At 47.2% G+C, this 20,043-nt stretch overlaps 1 protein-coding gene across 9 annotated transcripts in view; it reads right to left on the minus strand.

Annotated features, from left to right (window-relative positions):
• Positions 1–20,043, minus strand: part of MGAT3 (beta-1,4-mannosyl-glycoprotein 4-beta-N-acetylglucosaminyltransferase) — a 68,685-nt gene that overhangs the window by 42,852 nt on the left and 5,790 nt on the right. For 3 of the 9 annotated variants that reach the window (XM_044984873.1, XM_044984891.1, XM_044984889.1), the window contains exon 1: positions 264–1,126. The exons of 4 other annotated variants lie outside the window; for them this stretch is intronic. The gene's annotated coding sequence lies outside the window, so the exon portion shown is untranslated. Of the gene's footprint in view, positions 1–263; positions 1,127–9,292; positions 9,431–20,043 lie in introns of those variants that run through there. 2 more of the 9 variants (XM_044984880.1, XM_044984822.1) reach the window with 2 other exon arrangements.

Consider the following 20,043-nt stretch of genomic DNA (forward strand, 5'->3'; position numbering starts at 1 on the left):
GCAGGGAAGAGGGTACAGGAGGGAAGGGATGACAGAAGGGGAACGGGGGGAGGCGGGATGGGGAAGGAGAGGGATGTAGGAGAAGGTGATAGGGCAGATGAGGAGAGGGAAAGAGGGAGGACGGATGCTGAGGGGAGAGGAGAGGGCAGCTAGGAGGGGGGAGGATGGTGGGCATGGGAAGGAGAGGCGGTGGGATGCAGCGGGAGGCCGGGGGAGGTTAGGAGTGTTGTGGGGGGGGGAGTCGGGGGGCGTCTCTCACTCACCCATCGCCCCCCTTTGCTGGCTCTCAGCAGCGGCGGCGGCGGCTCTTCTGCTTCCTGGGCCCCCGGCGGGGAGATGCGGGGATCCTCGGCAGCCTCTCGCCCCATCCCTGGTTCCGGCAGCCGCCCCCCGGCATGGCTCAGCCCCGGCCTCCCTCCCTCGCTGCTCCGATCGCGGCGCCCCTGCAACCCGCCACCCCCAGCGCCAGCCGCAGCCGCTTCCCTGTGCAGGGGGCAGCCCGGGAAGAGCAGGAGGACGCGCGCGGGGGGGGGGGGTGCGCTGGTTGGGGCGGGGTGAAGCTGAGCGGGGATGGGAGAGCAGAGGGAGCCAGCAGCGGCCAGCCAAGGAAATAAAATGAATAATAATAACAACACCCTCCCCCCCCGGCCCCCGAATCAGTCCTGCGGCCAAAGGGAGGGACCCGAGCCCTGGCGCGCCGCAGCGATCAGCTTGGGGAGAGCGTCTCTCCTTCCCTCTGCTGGCAACATTTGGCAGGTCTGTGCGGTCTGCAGCAAGTCATGCAAAGCCTTGCGTGTGCGTGTGTGTGTCCCCATCAGCTCAGCACCCTGCCCACAGGGCTCCCGCTCCCCAAATCTAGCACCAAAACCATCATCCAGCCCGCCTCCCCACTCCTCTTCAAAGAGAAGCCCCCCACCCCCAAAGGGTGTGAAGACCAGATCGTGGTGCTGGAATGAAGTCACCCGGGCACGATCATCACCAGCACACGCAGCCCTTGAGCTGGAGGGGGCGGGGGGGGGGGGGCTGGAGATTAAAAACTACAGGTAGTGGCAGCTCCTTGTGGGGGTGGTTTTGCGTTTGAACAAAGCCCACCCACCCCCAGCAATCGGAGAGAGCTTTGCGCTGTCTCTGCTCCCTTCTCCCTCTGCAATGGACGGGAATACAAAGGAATGCCTTGTGTTTGGCACTGAGGGGTGGGGGGGGGGAGGGGAAAGAGGAGGGAGGGGTGGAAGGAGGAGACTGATGGGTGGGCTTTGGGGAGTGCCTTAAATGAGCAGCCATTAGTACAAGCCGAAAGAATACACCAAGCACAACCCCCAAGAAAAGGGATTGGGGCGATGGTGGCAGCAGCTGTCTCAGGGCACCTGCCTGCACCTGGAATATACTATAGGGAACCATCTGGTACTGACAGGGGGCGAGGAAGGAGTATGTAATGACCTAGTAGGGCTTCACCATCTCTAAATGCAGGCAAACGCCTTACTTGTTTTGCAGTAGCACCTACAAGGCCCAGGCAAGGATCAGGGTTGCACAGTGCTGGACATTATGCATATAAACAATGAAAAGAGTTGCTGACCTAAATAGAATCCATGAAACACAGATCATGCCAATAATTTTCCATGCAGTATAATAAAACTTCCTGCTTTTAAGGCATCCTCCTTTCATAGGCCCATAATGAATTAGGTCTCTCCCCAGGCTTGTAAGGAGGTTATCATCATCATATACTGTATTATTATTTCCATTTTACAGAGGGGTGAGATGAAACACAGATACAGGAACTGATTTGGCCCACTGTAAACAAGAAGTTGATGATAAATGTAACATGCTTTACTGACTTGCAGTCTTGTGATTTAAATACAAGATTCTGCTTCCTCTACTTTTTTCTCCCTTGTCATGATGACTTTTTTTTTTTGGCAACCCCCCCAAAAAAGGCAGAAATGTAAGACTGTAATGTAATCGTGCCTCTTGCAACTGAAAAATAGTTAAAGGTCAAGTGAAAGTGAACTTGGGAGAAAACAAGGGCACATTCTTCCTCTATGGTTTTACATTACTTTAGATAAACAGTACCTGAAAAACAAAACAAGGCACTCGTATCAAACACCCTGCTTATTGTTAAAGGGGTGGGATGGGGTGGGGGGGGGAGTGTTGAAAAAAGGAGACGGAGACGGAGGGAGGAGGCTGAATTTGGTGAATTACCTGCTCCTGTTTTCTTCAGAAGTTACTAAATAGCACACTGATAAATGCACATAGATAAAAGACCCATGAGCCAGTTTTGTTCTGATGATAAATAAGAGTCTTTTTATAGAACATCCTTCATATCCAGCATCACAAAATGCTTCCCAGAGAAATGCAGTTAGGAGCCAGAGATTTAAAGGCAAGATCTAGAGAGTCTTAGATTGCAGATAGATAAATGGACAATATAAGTGAAAGGGTGACAACTCCACCCACCCAACTGTGGTGATTACAGTAAACAGATGCAAAAGAAACTTAAATTTAAAAGGTGCCTTTAAAATTTTACAAAAGAGAAAAAGAAATAAATGTTACAAAAGAGAAAGGGAGAAAGTGAGCTCCAGGAATTAGAACTGCGTTTAGGTAATATTTATGATTATATATAAAATTATTTAGGTAAGACTGTGGCAGAATACGCCATATTGACACAAATCTTCCAGAATATTAAAACTCTTCATCACAAAGTGGATGAACTGAAAAACAAGGAGCCTTTGCTTAGAGGGAATACTTGAAGTGGGAGAGGCAAAAAACAAACAAAAAAAACCAATATACCATAAAAAACCCTCCATCTGGAAATATGCTGCTTCATGTTAAGTGAATTGGTGCTGCTGAAAGGTGCTGGATTGACGGGTCTTGTGGCTGGAATCTCTAGGTGAGACCCTGAAGCGATGGTGGTAAACTGAAGTTGTTCTATTGACTGAGGATTTGATCCTTCATGCACAGTCAGATATATCATGGGTAGCAGGAGTGCAAGCTTTCTACACACATGGATTTTGAGCTAAGAGCTTCAGCCTTTGGCTTGGAGGAATCACCTCTAGGAAGGCAGAGGGGAGTCAGTTTTCATGGTCCTTTAATTTAATCCTTGATTGCTCTTTTGCCAAAAAGTGATACCAGTTAGTCCTGCTCGTGTTGGTGATTTCAGCTATGCAAATATAAATCCCAGTAGGAATGGACAGAGAGCACAAATTCATTTCACATAGACCAGTGAATGCCCATCAGATGGTGGCATTCATGAGTTACTATTAACTTGGGGATAGACTGCAACAGATGACCTGCAGGTGTAAGGCTCCATGTCCCATCCCCAATCCACAGAGCCATCCAACCTCAAACTTTTCTATGATGGATGGCTATAATTGGTGGTGGGAAAAATTGATGGATACCATCAGAAGGACATAAATTAAGTGATGCCTTGACACTCATGCTCGCATGACAGCAGCATCAGGAAATGTTTTGGAGACTGTGCGCATGCAGAACCCTATCCTCTGACTGGCTGAAGAAGATCAACAATATACAGAACAAGACTACTTTCCAGACTATATTGCCACACTACTCATGAGATTACAAACTTTTATGGACATTAAAGCCAGCCACAACATTTGAGGCAGAAATATGTCCTGTGGGTGGGGTGTGTGGTTCAGGTGTTTGTTTAAAATTTCCTGAAGGGAGAAAAGACTGAGCCAGATTCCGTTACCTTTAACTCACATTCAGCAGGACCTTATTCAGAAATTCATGTGGTCCCAGGCTCCTAGTAATCATTCCCTCATAGTCACTAGACTATCTATCTGTGGCACTTATCTGGTCCCCATTACCAGACCATCTGAGTGCCTCACAATCTGCAATGCATTTATCCTCACAATACCCCTTTGCTACTATCCCTGTTTTACATATGGGGCACTACAGGCAGCAGAGGGAATCTACATGGCTTGTTGAAGGTTGTAGTAGGAAGAGAGCCTGAGACATAAGCCACAGAGGCCTGGTATAAGGCAGGACCCACTCTCAGAATCTGGAAAGAACAGGGCTGATATTGCAGAAATACACATTTCTAAGAAGTGCTAAACCCAGAGTACTCATGCAAACACATCCCGATATCAAGTGGTACCAGAACATCCCGATATTAAGGATGGTACAGAACATTCCCCAAGGATAACAGGAACACACTGACACGTTCTAAAAGATAAGGTCAGGATGACAGTACGTAATAGAGATGTTTTGATAGACACATACAAGGTGATGGGTGATAACTAGCCACGTCAGGGCAGTAACTAACTATGTCAGAGGCAGTACATAGCTTGTTTGTATCAGGGTATAAAGAGGTATCTCAGAGGGAGTCTCTCTGGCCAGCCGAGGGGGGGAATGGAAAATCCTGCCATTCACTGAGCTGCGCCCATTGTCACTGGCATACATGTCTTAGTAACCTCGTAGAGTCTGCCAGGTGCTATTACCGTGCTTCATTGTCAATAAACCTGGCCGGGCACCTTTGCACCTTAACAAATCTTGTGGTCATTGGACAGTTTACTTGAGGTCTGCTGTGCTGGCTGGTTGTGCAGAGCTGGGACAGCACACAGAGAGAACACACACACACACACAGAGCCAAACACCTAACTACACTGGTGACTCCCAGCTACTGATCTGGTAAGCAAGCAAGCTGTCCTCCGTAGGAAATGCGATCTAACATGACAGAAAACCATGAGCTAGGGAACCCCCTTAACTCCTCCCTGCAAATCCCCACAAAAAAACAAATTGGTAAAAAAAATTAGGTTACATAGTAACTACAGATCGGGTAAACAAATTCCCTGGTAATACCAGTCAGACTTTGGGGTCAGTTTGTGACAGATTCTGTGAGCAGGTGCTGCCTCATACCAGGCCTCTGGGGCTTTTGTCCCAGGCAATCTTCCTACTACAGTCAGGAAGTCTGTAGAAGAGGAGAAAATTGCAGCCAAGTCTCAGGCTAGTAATCTAATCACTGCCCCATCCTTTCTCGCAAGATTTCCTCCTGTGCTTTACAGACCTTAGTCACAGATATGGTCTTTTCATTTTGACTGAGTGCTCCAGATCAGATGTGTCTCTTAACCCATAAGGAGGACATATTGGGTCAGACCAAAGGTCCATCTAGCCCAATATCCTGTCTTCTGACAGTGGCCAATACCAGGTGCTTCAGAGGGAATGAACAGAACAGGTAATCATCAAGTGATCCATTCCTTGTCATCCATTTCCAGCTTCTAGTAAACATATAGAGTGCAACTTCACAGTAACATGTAAGATATCTATAAAAAGCTTGTGACTTATCAGACTCGTTATCACTGTGAGATGTATGGACGGGTAATATTTAAGGAATAATGTAACTATATGGAAAGTGTCTTTGTGGACTTGGAGTAGTCACCAGGAACTAATATGTCTCGATGATGGCTCCATAGTCTAGCCTTGCTCTTTCCCAAGACTTTCAATGGAAAATCAGAGACAATTGCAAAAAAAGGAACATTAAAGCAGACAGAGAATCACCCTGCCTAGGAATAAAGACAAAAGATTGTTTCAATATAACAGAGGGAGGAAAGAATCTGGATTCAGTCACTGAGGAAATATTTTGTGGAGCAGAGAGTGCTTTTTGTGAAAGTTTGGATCCTGGTGGCTCTGAAGCCAGCCAACTCTGCAACAATCTGAACTTTAAAGGGAAAACCTACTTTATGAGCTGGTGCTGGTGTGATACTGGGAAACTGGAGTGTCTAAGGGAATTGCTTGTGTGACTTATGGTTAGCCAGTGAGGTAAAACCAAAGTCCTCTGTGTTTGGCTGGTTTGGTTTTCCTGTAACTGCTCTGCCCTAAGCAATTAGTCCTGAATTGATACTCTCTGTTGTCCCCCAGCAGAGGCAGCATCATTACACTGGGGTACACTGTTTCTTGGGTAGCAGAGACTCTGCCAGTGTCAGGGGCTGGATAGGGCAGGGGAACGATTCACAGGGACTCAGGGGCTGGGGTGCATCTAGTGTTAAACTGCAAGGTGAAGGCAGGGCTGGCATAGCCCAGATTAGAGTGCTTGCGTGGCTAATAGGCTGATTGTATTAGGGAGCTAACACCCAGTTACCAAAAGCAAGGATCCCTCATCCTGGAGGCAGGGGGTAACAAGGTGACTCACAGAGAACCGTCACACCTCCCACTCCTCAAGGGTGCTGAGTGTGGTTTTGGCACACCCAAGGAGCTGGCCCCTAGATTTTATTTGCACAAAGCTCCTGCCTGTGCAGGTCTCTTAACTTGGGAAGTGGAATAATCCACCCTTCCCTGTAAAACAGCTATTGCACCACCTAACATAATACCAGCCCCTCGAAAAGGGGTGTCTAGCCAACCCTGGGTCCCCATGAGCTAGACTCTCGAAGTGGGATAACTCATTCATTGGGGGCCTCTGAGGTCCATTAAAATCCCAAAGCTGGACTTTCACCACTGACCTTGCTATTGATGCTCACCAAAAGGTCATCAGTTTTTCTTCTGGGATTTCAGCCATTTTAATGCCCTTTTGAGAGAGAATCTTGAAACAAAGCCTCTTTGAGCTAGGATTTCAAAATCTGATGCATTTATCCACTATGAACTGCTCATTACAGTTAAGAAAACAGCAACCAACTGACATCTCTCTCACCAGACTAACACCTTATGCAAACAATATTAATTTCTTCCGCATTGGATATGAGGCCTCACAGACGAAGAAATTAAGGTCACGGGAGATCACCAGTTCTATTTATCAGAAAACTGGAAGGTAAAGAAGTGCACCACAGGCGCTGATGTTAGCATTTAATAAAAGCCTCATAGACTTTAAGGTCAGCAGGGACCATCATGATCACCTAGTGCAGGGGTCTCAAACTCCCGGCCCCTCTGCGGACCGCAAGTCTCCCCCATGTGGCTTGCGGGGCTCCAGCAGTTTTGGGGCCGGGTCTCTGCCTTGGCCCCACCTGCCGCCCCCAGGTGCTCCCCCCTCAGAGGCCCCGGCAGCACAGCAGAGCTGAGTGGTGTCTGCCTGCTTGCTCCAGTGGCTGCCAGCCCAGGGGTGGGGCAGGGCTGTGCCTTCACATGCTGCCCCCACCCCAAGTGCCCCTGCGGCCAAAGGGATGCTGCAGGGGGCAGTGCCTGGGGGCAGAAGCGCGGCCAGCTAGCAGCTTGCTGGGATGGGGATCTCCTGGACCGCTTCTCTGCTCAAGTGCTGTGTAGAAATGGAGCAGGCCACATGGAATGTGGGGTTTAGAGGTCAAGCCAACGTCTATAAACTGCCAGGTGACTTCTAGTGCAGAAGAAGACAGTTGGTATAAGGGTAGAAAAATACAGTCCTGGGGAATTATGGGAAGGCTTTGGAGGACTAGCAGCACTTGAGTTGAGTAGCCTGCAGCCACAGTCCCCAATTTTCAGAGTTAAAGCCTGAGTTAAAGCAGAACCCAAGCTCTAACTTATAGTCTTAGCTGGATCAGCTAGTCCAGGTTTAGAGCACCGCCAAACCCCAGATGAGAGGGTTGTGTGTGCGGAGGGAGGTGAGGTAGAGGTAAAACAGGGCTAGGGTCCTGGGTTAACTTTGCAGTGAAGACATACACTTATAGGGTTAAAATGATCACCACCACATTGGGGAATGGAAAGAATTTTCCCTCAGGGCACATTTTCAGGGAGGGACCTTGGGCGTTTCCCACCTTCCTCTGAACCACTGAGCACACATTGCCTGTTAGGACCATGTGGATTTATCTCAGATGATTGATTGCCTGCAATGGCATGGGAAACAGGGAGGGTGACCAGACAGCAAATGTGAAAAATCAGGACAGGGGGTGGTGGGTAATAGGAGCCTATATAAGAAAAAGACCCCAAAATCAAGACTGTCCCCATAAAATTGGGACATCTGGTCACCCTAGAAACAGGGAGCATGCTGGGGGCCCTCCATCCTTGCACTCATAGGACTGCCATCAATGGAAGAGCCTTGTTAGATTATCTAGTGATCCCCCCTCTCTGGCCATTACAAAATTGTTCCCTTACAGCATGTTTTCCAATGCTTTGGTTTACATATCTGAAACAACTTCCACCACTTCCTTTAAGGGCCTATTGCAGAGTCTAGATCCTCCAGACAGGAAGGTTGTCCTGATACACTATTCAAAATTTCCCTTCCACAATATTAACCCTTACTCCTAGCTCTAGCACCTTGATCCATCCCAAACTCCTCCTCTCTCTCCTTGGTTACACCCTGAGGATACTTGCAGACAGTTGTTTAACTAAACTGTGTATCAGCAATAGGTTGAATCCATTTGTTTATTCTTTGGCCTGGTCCCCACACAAAGTGGCACCAGTTCAACTAAAAGGTTTTGAACTGGTTTAGCTAAACAGGTACCACTTTGTGTGCAGCCACACTTAAATTGATTTTAACCTGATATCAGTCATGCTTGCACCTGCAACAAACATAAGAGTGACAGGTTTCAGAGTGGTAGCCCTGTTAGTCTGTATCAGCAAAAAGAACAAGTACTTGTGGCACCTTAGAGACTAACAAATTTATTTGGGCATAATGTTTTCGTGGGCTAAAACCCACTTCATCGGATGCAAGCAGTGGAAAATACAGTAGGAAGATATATCTATATCTATATTATATACACACATACACACACAGAGAACATGAAACAATGTGTGTTGCCATACCAACTATAACGAGACTAATCAGTTAAGGTGCACTATTATCAGCAGGAATAAAAAAAACAAAACTTAGCCCACCTTAATTGATTAGTCTTGTTATAGTTGGTATGGTAACACCCATTGTTTCATGTTCTCTGTGTGTATATATATATCTTCCTACTGTATTTTCCACTGCATGCATCCGATGAAGTGGGTTTTAGCCCATGAAAGCTTATGCCCAAATAAATGTGTTAAACATAAGAGTGTCCACACATGGGCCTGCACAGGTGTAACTAAATCAGTTTTTAAGTCAATTTAAATTAAACCAGTGCAAGTTGTGTGTGTAGACAAACCCTTTGATAGCATCCCAGGGAATGGTTCTCAGGATTGGATAAGCAATCTTAATAGCCAAGGCTCTCCTGACTGAGATTTGGAGTCAACTAGCAGCTGGCGTAAATGAAGCATGAAACATCTTGGATGTATAGGAAACTGGGAAGAAACACAGCACCTGAGGCAAGACACTGGTGAGGGTGAGTGTGGGAGACCATCACAGACCTCTCCCATAAAAAAAAATGAAAATACAACAGAGCAAAAATAGCTTATGGGCTGCTTGATTCATACAATAATGTCTGCTACAAAGAGTTGATTGACCAGCGTGTTTCCTCACCTGGGTAGAAGAGAGGATGGCTGGAGGACCAGAAGCAAGGAGGGTATCCAAAAGAGCCTATGGTCCCAGAACAGCAGGAGCTGCAAGCCGAGTGATTGAGACAAGTGCCCCCCTGTACTTCCATCCAAAAGCCTCCAGAACACAGCAGTGCAAATGCAAACAGCTGAAGAGCTGGCTGACTTGTGCAGAGATGTCAAATATAGGCCACTGAAGTTAATAGAAAACTCCCATTGATTTCACTGGGCTTTGGATCAGGCCTTGGGAGGAGATGCAGGTGTTTTGCTTGACCTTTTAATACTTTTGCAGTCCCATTGACCAGGCTTCTCTGTTTTTCATTCCACCCTCCTCCAACCATCCACCTGGGTGGCTGACCTTGAAGCTTGTTATCTGTTCATCTTTGACAGAGCCAAATACTTTGTAAACTGCAGGTTTCAGAGTAGCAGCTGTGTTAGTCTGTATCCGCATGACATGGGCTGTAGCCCACGAAAGCTTATGCTCAAATTCATTTGTTAGTCTCCAAGGTGCCACAAGTACTCCTGTTCTTTTTATAAACTGCAGGAATCTTGAAGGGACTGCATCCAAATCAACAATTCATCCCATTCCTACTACAGTAGAACCTCAGAGTTATGAACACCCCTGGAATGGAGGTTGTTTGTAACTCTGAAATATTCATAATTCTGAACAAAACTTTATGGCTGTTCTCTCCAAAGTCTACAACTGAACATTGATTTAATATAGCTTTGAAACTTTACTATCAGAAGGAAAATGCTGCTTTCCCTTTATTTTTTTAGTAGCTTACATTTAGCACAGCACTATACTGTATTTGCTTTTTTCCTTTTTTGGTCTCTGCTGCTGCCTGATTGTAAAATTCCAGTTCCAAATGCAGTGTGTGATTGACTGGTCAGTTCGTAACTCTGGTGTTCTACTGTACATTTAGCTCTTTTAATCTGCCTCTTTTATCAGCCCCTTATTCTCCCTCGGACACAGAGCTCATGGACTCTCACTGGAAACATTCATTTGTATAGGCTTGAATAAGAAGGCTGTAGTGGGGACTGGGGACTAACTCGAGGGGCATAACTAGAGGAGAATGACAAAGCAGTAATGTGTTGAGCTGGGAGGGAAGGTATCTAGAGAGGGTGCCATCGGGACTGGTGCAAGGTCCCATGGTATTTACTATGTTAATTAATAATCTGGAAGTGGGAAGAAAGAGCTCATTAACGATAGTCACAAATTGGAAACACATAGAGAAGTAATACAAAAGGGACTGAAAGCAACCAGGAAAGGGGCAGGAGATTCAATCTGGAAAAAGGGGGAAATGATTTGTGTTTCAAAAGACATACGTAGATGAATAGGTACAGTAAGAAAGACACCTACAGGCAAATATACAAGCAGGTAGAACAAAGGCATATAAGAAAATATTGCAGATGAATTAAATACATTTAACAATTGTGTGTGTATTATGGTTACAGATAGTGGGCCCAACTGGGTTCAAGGTTGCATTGTGCTTGGTGCTGTACGTAGTAAGAGACAGTCCTTACCTCAAAGAGTTTACAGTCTGAATAGGCAAAGGATGGATGAGAGGAAGGATTATGCTTTACAGATGAGGCACTGACAAATGAAGTGACTTGCCTACGATCACACAGAAGTGGGGCTGGTGTCTCATCTGGGTGCAGCGCAGAGTAACTTTACCTCAGGGCCATTCCTATTTGTCTTTGCTTCTTGCACGTTATGAAATCGATATTAGCTGGAGCTCAGTGGTCTCCGAACTGGTCTTGGAACCATCTGAGTCCAATTGGGATTTGTTCCCTTGTTCATGTTTTTTCTTTAGCACTACAATTAAACTGTGTCTCTCTTTCATGAGCCATACATAATATGCTGGTGCATTTCCTTGCAGCTGTTAATACTCGAAGTGTTATCTGCTGTTGACCTGAGGATTAAGGAGAGCGTCTCCCACAATATAACAAGGCAGGGTTTCTAGCAGAATAACAGGTTTGAGAGCTCTCAGTATGTGCTAGCGGAATGTTTGGCTCTGTGCACAGGCCCAGAAATTGAGGTGCATTTACAATAGTTACATAAAGAGGCGTTACCCCAGCAAACAAACCTGTTTGTTTTAATCACACTTTTCCCTGCCTTTTGTCTCCAATGTCCCAGTTCCAAGCTGCAGCTTAACTGAGTTCATAGACTCACGGGCGGGGGAGAAGAGGGAAGAGCGAGAAGATGGCTGTATGCCAGCTTTGTGGCTGCTTGAATTTTGGTGGGATCTGTGGGGGCGGGGGAAATCAGTCCAGTCCCCACCCTGATCTACAGTAGCCCAGAGGCTACACTAATGTCCTTTCAGCTGCAACTAGTCACAAAGCACCAGCAGCCAAAACCAGAGGGAGTACCAAGGTGCACCAGTCCCCTGTCCTTCCCCTTACTGCCCTCCTGCATCAGGGCTGCCAGGGGTGCGGCAAATCACCATTCCTCAAGCTCTGGGTATCCTGAGGACCCCTCTTCTCTATGCTAGTGAGACTCCCAGATGGCTGGTTCTAAGGCCCCTTTGGGACAGCAGAGCCAACCGAAAGGGGCTGCAGCACAACCTAGAACTGAGGCAAAGTGCTTTTGATTTCTGGCCATTCAGGCTGCACCTAGGTACAATTAAGGAAGTGGGTGTTGCTCCAGACCCAAAAGATTTTGTCATTTTAAGTGTGTAAGTAGGGCCTCATTTGCCAGCTGATTGCTGGCTCTCGCTAAGGGCATGTTTCCAACAGGTTTTGGAAGTGAGTCCTGACTCGCCAACGTCAGGGCCCTGCTTCAGTCTGTCCTGGATGAACCCCCATGTCGCAGGTGACTCTGAGCGCTATTGTGTTTGCTTATTTGAATACAGTCATTTCAGTGGCATGCACCATTGCTGCACTGGATATTATTAGCAGTTTTGGTGTTTTTTTTAAATATATAAACAGAGCACTTGACAGAACCCACAGGAAGTCATAGCCCCGCCTCAAAGAATTTCCAGACTCGGGCCTGATGCCAAAAGACTACCAGGCACCGTCCTTGCTACCATGAATGGTCCAACTGTCTTCTGTGCAATTAGTCATTGTAAGAAACACTTAGCCTGATAATAAATGTCTGCAGGACCCTAATTTTAGACATGACAAGTAAATGCAACAACCAAAAGGCAGGGGAAGAGCCGAGATAATGCATTGATGAGGACTATATGAATATGTAGCGAGACGGGGTGAAGGCGGCAAAGTGCACAAAACCAATATCCTGTATTCACCCAACCCAAGTGCAGGGATATTGTGATGGTGCCATTAAAAGTGCTCCTATCCCACTGACTCCGTTTTTGTGGACATCATGGAAGAAGTGCATATTCAGGGGGAGTGTGAAGGGGACAGTGCTCCATCATCATCATCATCTGATTGGCTCTCACATTTGTCAGGCCTCCGTATGGGTATTTGCTGACTGAGGGCTGCTGGCGGAGACTTGAAAAGCATTCCAGTGCTAATTTAAATAAATGAATGACTCAAAGGTTTGCCTCGGAAAAGGGCATTTTAGCCAGCCATTGAAGCATCAAATACCTCAGGGAGTCTTAATTTGCACAGTTATTTTTCTTTTTTTAAACCTCTTTCCTTTGATGTAGCCAAAGATGTTCACAGGTACTGTAATGCAAGGTATAGGAGGTACATTTTGTGCATTTCCTCCAGTTTGAAGAGCTCTCAGGGACATGCATTTAAAAGGGTGTTTTCCGACATCTATTGCTGCCCATTTTGCTCATCAGCATGTAAAGGGACATTATGGTGATCTGACTTTTTTTTGTTCCCATTGGGATGACAAATCCTCTCTCTCCAAAGCACGCTCCAAGTAGCCAGGTCAGACCAGATGTGCTGGAGCAGAGAGAAAGAATCCTTCTTCTACCTCAAACAGCAGCTGCAGAGTTACTCCATGGAAGCTAGCTAATGTGCATCTTGGCAGCTGGTGTCATCTCTTCAGCCCCTTATATGGCCACCAGAGGATGGAGGCTCTTGCATGTGTCCAAAATACCATAGATGCCTTAAGGACAAAAGGAGCTCAGGCCTGCAGGAACTGCTTTTAAAGTCTCAGTGATCACAGATTGTATTGGGGTGGGGGAAGAATGGATAGAGGTACCACTCCTCATCTGCAGCCCCCCCTCTCCACTTCCTGTCACCTGCCTCCCCTCACACATAGTGCCAAAAACCTCAGCCATAGTAACTACGGGGCAGCAAAGTTCAAATGTTCCAGAGGGGCAGTGCTGCCCACTCTTGTCACACTTGATGTTTTTCTTAAAGCCCCAGTGCCTGGAGTCATGTGATTCAGAGACTCAGCTTTCATTTGTTTAAAAGTAGAAGTTTTTAGCCCTCATGGTTGCAGAGAAAAAGCTTGAAAACATGACCAGCGTGTACCCCTCCCCTCCCCAAAGGCTCAGAAATAAGAAAGCAATTACAAAATTAATTGTGTTTATTTTTAAGCCCACGATTTGTATGCTAGTCTCATGATTTTTGAGGCCTGAACACTTGGAGTTGATAATAGTGCAGTGAATGCCACAGTCTCTTAAAAAACACAGGAAAGTCCCTGGACACGGGCCTAGGAATGTCTGTTTTTCTGGGAAACGCTTAATCAAGGCATCGTGACGCAGCAGGTCACAAACTCAGAGCTTTCTTGATTTGAATAGAACTCACGTTAACTCTTTCCTTGTTCTACTTCCTTCCTATGTTTAGCCTTTCTGGCTCACGGCCTAGGTTTAAAATGTGTTAATTGTCAGAGCAGGGACCATGACTACATTTTAATCTCTGTGTAATAATAGCAAAAGATATAGTGCTATATACATAGTTAATAGCAAACATCCTCTGTGAGGCAGCAGAGTATCTACACAAGGTCCTAAAGACCTGGCCCAGAATGCACTAGATTTAGTGTAAAACCTAAGATGGATTCTCTGGGAGCAGTCTCTGTGGTTGGCGTATATCTAGTGATAGTAAATGCGTCTGTAACTTTTTATAAAATGTGCTTTTACATTAAAGGGAAGAAGTCTGTAGTATAAAGGACGTGGGTAGTATCCCTTTACATAACTCTGCTAGAGGGCTCACAGCTCACTCTGTTCTGCAGTTCAGAAACCAGACAGAGTAGTGGTGTTTAGATGTTTTGTAAACATGGTTTAGATCCTAATGGGCCCTGTGGTCCCTTCCTATTTCATATATGGCCTAAAAGGCAGAAGACACAGCAGTGGCTCCAAGTTCTCAGCAGAACAGTAGGGAATGTCATGAGGACCTCGGACATGCAAGTCAGTCTCTCTCCTAGACGCTCTCTCATTTATAGCGATCTCAGCAGTTATTAGTAACAATAGAAAATAAAATGTTTTAAGAGATGGTATTGTTAAGTTGACACAATATTTTTAATTGAGGACATTGAGGGAAATTTAAATCCTAGGAAAGAACGATGTTAAAGGTACTGGGCCTTTGAGGGGATGTCTGTGGTGCAACGAAAAGCCCACGGCTGGCCTGTGCCAGCTGACTTGGTTTGCGGTGCTCGAGCTAAGGGGCTGTTTAATTGGGGTGTAGATGTTCAGGCTCGAGCTGCAGCCCGGGCTCTAGGACCCTGCGAGGTTGGAGGGTCCCAGAGCTCAAACTGCAGGCTAAACCGTATCTACATGGCAATTAAACAGACCCTTAGCCAGAACCAGCTGGCATAGGCCAACCGTGAGTGTCTAGTTGCAGTGTAGACATACCGTGAGAGAACTTAAATGATGGTATGGGAGTAGTGTGTAGGAGATATAATGATGGTATGGAAGTAGTGTGTAGGAGATATAATGATGGTATGGGAGTAATGTGTAGGAGGTATACAGATGTGGATATATGATGTTAGTTAATACAAACACTTCTATTAGCACATGTTAATATGTAACATTGTTCATAGGTTTGTAGGACCAGTAAAGTTATCATTGTGCACTACAAATGGCTTCCTTATCACAAAGCTCTTACGAGGAAACTCTGGGAGCTTTAGCCTGGTCTACACTAGGCGTTTAAATCGGTTTTAGGAGCGTAAAACCGATTTAACGCCACACCCGTCCACACTAGGAGGCACCTTATATCGATTTTAATGGCTCTTTAAATCGGTTTCTGTACTCCTCCCCGACGAGAGGAGTAGCGCTAATATCGGGATTAACATATCGGAATAGGGTTAGTGTGGCCGCAAATCGACGGTATTGGCCTCCGGGCGGTATCCCACAGTGCACCACTGTGACCGCTCTGGACAGCATTCTGAACTTTGATGCACTGGCCAGGTAGACAGGAAAAGCCCCGCGAACTTTTGAAATTCATTTCCTGCTTCCCCAGCGTGGAGAGCTCATCAGCACAGGTGACCACGCACAGCTCATCTGCACAGGTAACAATGCAGTCTCCTGAGAATCGAAAAAGAGCCCCAGCATGGACTGCACGGGAGGTACTGGATCTGATCGCTATATGGGGAGAGGATTCAGTGCTAACAGAACTGCGTTCCAAAAGACAAAATGAAAAAGTATTTGAAAGAATTTCTAAGGCTATGACGGATAAAGGCCACAGCAGGGACTCAGTCCAGTGCAGAGTGAAAGTTAAGGAGCTCAGACAAGCCTACCAGAAAACCAAAGAAGCAAACGGAAGGTCCGGGGCAGGTCGAAAAACATGCCGCTTCTATGCTGAGCTGCATGCAATTTTAGGGGGCTGCGCCACAAGTACCCCACCCCTGACCGTGGATTCCGAGGTGGGGGTTGTAATCTCTGCCATGGCTGAGGATTATGCAGACGGGGAAGATGAAGATGAAGAAGAGGAGGACGACCTAGCAGAGAGCACACAGCACTCCGTGAGCCCCAGCAGCCAGGAGCTTTTTATCACCCTAACGGAATTACCCTCCTCCCAGCCCTCCCAAGCAACTATCCCAGACAATGACGCCATGGAAGGGACCTCTGGTGAGTGTACCTTTGCAAATAGCAAACATTTTTTTTAAGCAAGCGTTTTTTAATGATTGATTTGCCCTGAGGACTTGGGATGCATTCGCAGATAGTATAGTCACTTAGAAAAGTTTGTTAACATGTCCGGGGATTGAGAGGAAATCCTCCAGGGACATCTCGATGAAGTGCTCCTGTAGGTACTCCAGAAGCCTTTGCAGAAGGTTTCTGGGCAAGGCAGCCTTGTTCCGCCCACCATGGTAGGACACTTTACCACGCCATGCATGTAGCAAGTAATCAGGTATCATTGCGTGGCAAAGCATAGCAGCGTATGGTCCCGGTGATTGCTGGCATTCAAGAAGCATCCGTTCTTTATCTCGCTGTGTTATCCTCAGCAAAGTGATATCGTTCAGGATAACCTGGTTAAAAATCAGGAATTTAAGTAAGAGGGATGGCCATTTTCCTACTGGGTTCGTGGACTGCAGCAGCTTAAAAAAAAATCCTTTCCTGCACGTAGCCAAGCGGGGGGAGGGGAGGAGTGAAATGCCGATGATCTTTTTTGTGTTTGGTCAGCGGGGCTTCCCCAAGCTACCAGCCACGCAGTGGGTGGGGGCGGGGTGGGAAGGGTGTTGATTAGCAGGAAGCTAGTATTAGCCATGCGTTGTGGGGAGGGGTAAATCACTACAGAACCCGAAAGACAGTGGCTTACCATGGCCGCATGCAAGCTGAATTCTGATGCCCGGACCTGTGTCTGTGAAATCTGTAACTCCAGAGCTGCAGGCACTCAGTATTAAGATGAAAAATGCGACCTTGTAGGGAAATCACATGTGCTATGTAAGGTGAATAGTGCTGTTCACTGTGAAAGAGTATAACCATTGTTCTGTAAAATGTATCTTCTTAAATATTTCTCTCCCTCATGCAGCTGCAAATTTTTCAAGCGTCCCTCCTCCATCCCAAAGGCTAGCACAGATAAGGCGGAGGAAAAAGAAGACGCGAGATGAAATGTTCTCGGATATTATGGAAGTTACACGCAATGAAAGAGCTCATCTGAATGAGTGGAAGGACGTGGTATCAAATTACAGGAAAGAGGCCAGTGAACGTGAGGACAGGAGGGACACCCGAGATGAGAGGTGGCGGCAGGAAGACCGGCAGGAAAATCAGCGGTGGCGGGATGCAACTCTGGGGCTGCTGCGTGATCAAAGTGACATGCTCCGGCGTCTGGTGGAGCTTCAGGAATGGCAGCAGGATCACAGAGTGCCGCTGCAGCCCCTGTATCACCACCCTCAACCCTCACCATGTTCCACATCCTCCTCACCCAGACGTGTAAGAACGCGTGAGGGGAGGCTCCGTGCACCCGCCCACTCCACCCCCGTGGACAGCCCAACCAGAAGGCTGTCATTACTGTGAAATTTTTTTAATGGCCTTCTCCATCCCTCCTATCCTCCTCCCAAACCACACCCTTACTTCTCTCCCTCTTTTTATAATGAATTAATAAAGAATATATGATTTTTAAACGAGAGTGACTTTATTTGCATAAGTAAGCTGTACTCGAAGGGGGGGGGGAGTTGCTTACAGGGAATGAGTCAATCAAGGGGGGGTGGGTGTTCATCAACAAACACAGCAGTCACACTGTACCCTGGCCATTGATGAAGCTCGTTTTCAAAGCTTCTCTGATGCGCACCGCTTCCTGGTGTGCTCTTCTAATCTCCCTGGTGTCTGGCTGCGCGTAATCAGCAGCCAGGTGATTTGCCTCAGCCTCCCACCCCGCCATAAAGGTCTCCCCCTTACTCTCACAGAGATTGTGGAGAATACAGCAAGCAGCAATAACATAGGGGACATTGGTTTGGCTGAGGTCTGAGCGAGTCAGTAACGTGCGCCAGCGCGCCTTTAAACGGCCAAATGCACATTCCACCACCATTCTGCACTTGCTCAGCCTGTAATTGAACAGATCCTGACCACTGTCCAGGCTGCCTGTGTATGGCTTCATGAGCCATGGCATCAAGGGGTAGGCTGGGTCCCCCAGGATAATGACAGGCATTTCAACATCCCCAACTGTTATTTTCTGGTCTGGGAAGTAATTCCCTTGCTGCAGCCATTTAAACAGAGTAGTGCTTCTGAATACGCGAGCGTCATGAACCCTCCCTGGCCATCCCACGTGGATGTTTGTGAAACGTCCCTTGTGATCCACCAGTGCTTGCAGCACCATTGAAAAGTACCCCTTCCGGTTTACGTACTGGGTGCCCTGGTGCTGCGGTGCCAAGATAGGGATATGGGTTCCATCTATCACCCCACCACAGTTAGGGAATCCCAGTGCAGCAAAGCCATCCACTATGGCCTGCACGTTTCCCAGAGTCACAACCTTTCGTAGCAGCAGCTTAGTGATTGCTTTGGCTACTTGCATCACAGCAGCCCCCACAGTAGATTTTCCAACTCCAAATTGATTCCCGACTGACCGGTAGCTGTCTGGCGTTGCAAGCTTCCACAGGGCTATCGCCACTCGCTTCTCTACTGTGAGGGCTGCTCTCATCTTGGTATTATGGCGTTTCAGGGCAGGGGCAAGCAAGTCACAAAGTTCCATGAAAGTGCCCTTACGCATGCGAAAGTTTCGCAGCCACTGGGAATCGTCCCACACCTGCAACACAATGCGGTCCCACCAGTCAGTGCTTGTTTCCCGGGCCCAAAATCGGCGTTCAATGGATAGAATCTGCCCCATTACCATCAGGATCTCCAAAGCGCAGGGGCCCGTGGTTTGAGAGAATTCTGTGTCTACGTCCTCATCACTGTCATCGCCGCGCTGCCGTATCCGCCTCCTCCTCGCCTCGGTGTGAAGGTCCTGGTTCACCATATACTGCACGAGAGTGCGCGAGGTGTTTAAAACATCCACGATTGCGGTATTGAGCTGAGCAGGGTCCATGCTTGCTGTGCTATGGCGTCTGCACAGTTCACCAAGCAAAAAAGGCGCGAAACGCTTATCTGCTGCTTTCAGGGAGGGAGGGGTGAGGCTGTACCCAGAACCACCCGCGACAATGATTTTTGCCCCATCAGGCACTGGGATCTCAACCCGGAAATTCCAAGGGGCGGGGGAGGCTGCGGGAACTATGGGATAGCTATGGAATAGCTACCCACAGTGCAACGCTCCAGAAGTCGATGCTAGCCTTGGACCGTGGACGCACACCACCGATTTAATGTGTTTAGTGTGGCCGCGCGCACTCGATATTATACAATCTGTTTTACAAAACCGGTTTATGCAAATTCGGAATAGTCCTGTAGTGTAGACGTACCCTTTGATTACCATTCTCCAGAATACACTGGCCACCAAACTTGCCCCTCCAAGTGCCGTGACAGCATATCCTATTCCTTTGAAGGTGCTGGACGCAGCAAGACAAGCTGTTACTCTTGCTGCTCGGTTACACTGGAAGCTCTTAAGATGCTGACCCCCAGCCCTCTAAGCAGTGCTCCAGTCCTAAAAAAAGTAGTACTGGAATGCACTGCCGGTAAGTGAAAATACCGGGAGTACTCAAATGCCAAGACAGCTTCCCCAAGACACTGCTGGAATGGGGTTTTCCAGCATTCCCACAGACTCAAGCCCCATCCATAGGTTTTTTCTTTCACTGAATAGATGTGTGTTTCAGATTATTCCCCCCTGACATTCGTTAACTTTACAAAGCTGAATTCAATTTGTGGTTTCCTACTTATCTTTAGCACATCTCTGACTCCCAACTCCTTGCAGCTGTGGGGCCTATTCTAATTTCCATTGAAGACAATGGCAAAACTCCTATAGGAGCAGCTCCTCCATAGTAAAGAACAGTCAGCAGCTCAGACAGGCACTTAAGCT

This window comes from Mauremys mutica, chromosome 1 (genome assembly GCF_020497125.1).
Source record: "Mauremys mutica isolate MM-2020 ecotype Southern chromosome 1, ASM2049712v1, whole genome shotgun sequence".
NCBI lineage: Eukaryota > Metazoa > Chordata > Testudines > Geoemydidae > Mauremys > Mauremys mutica.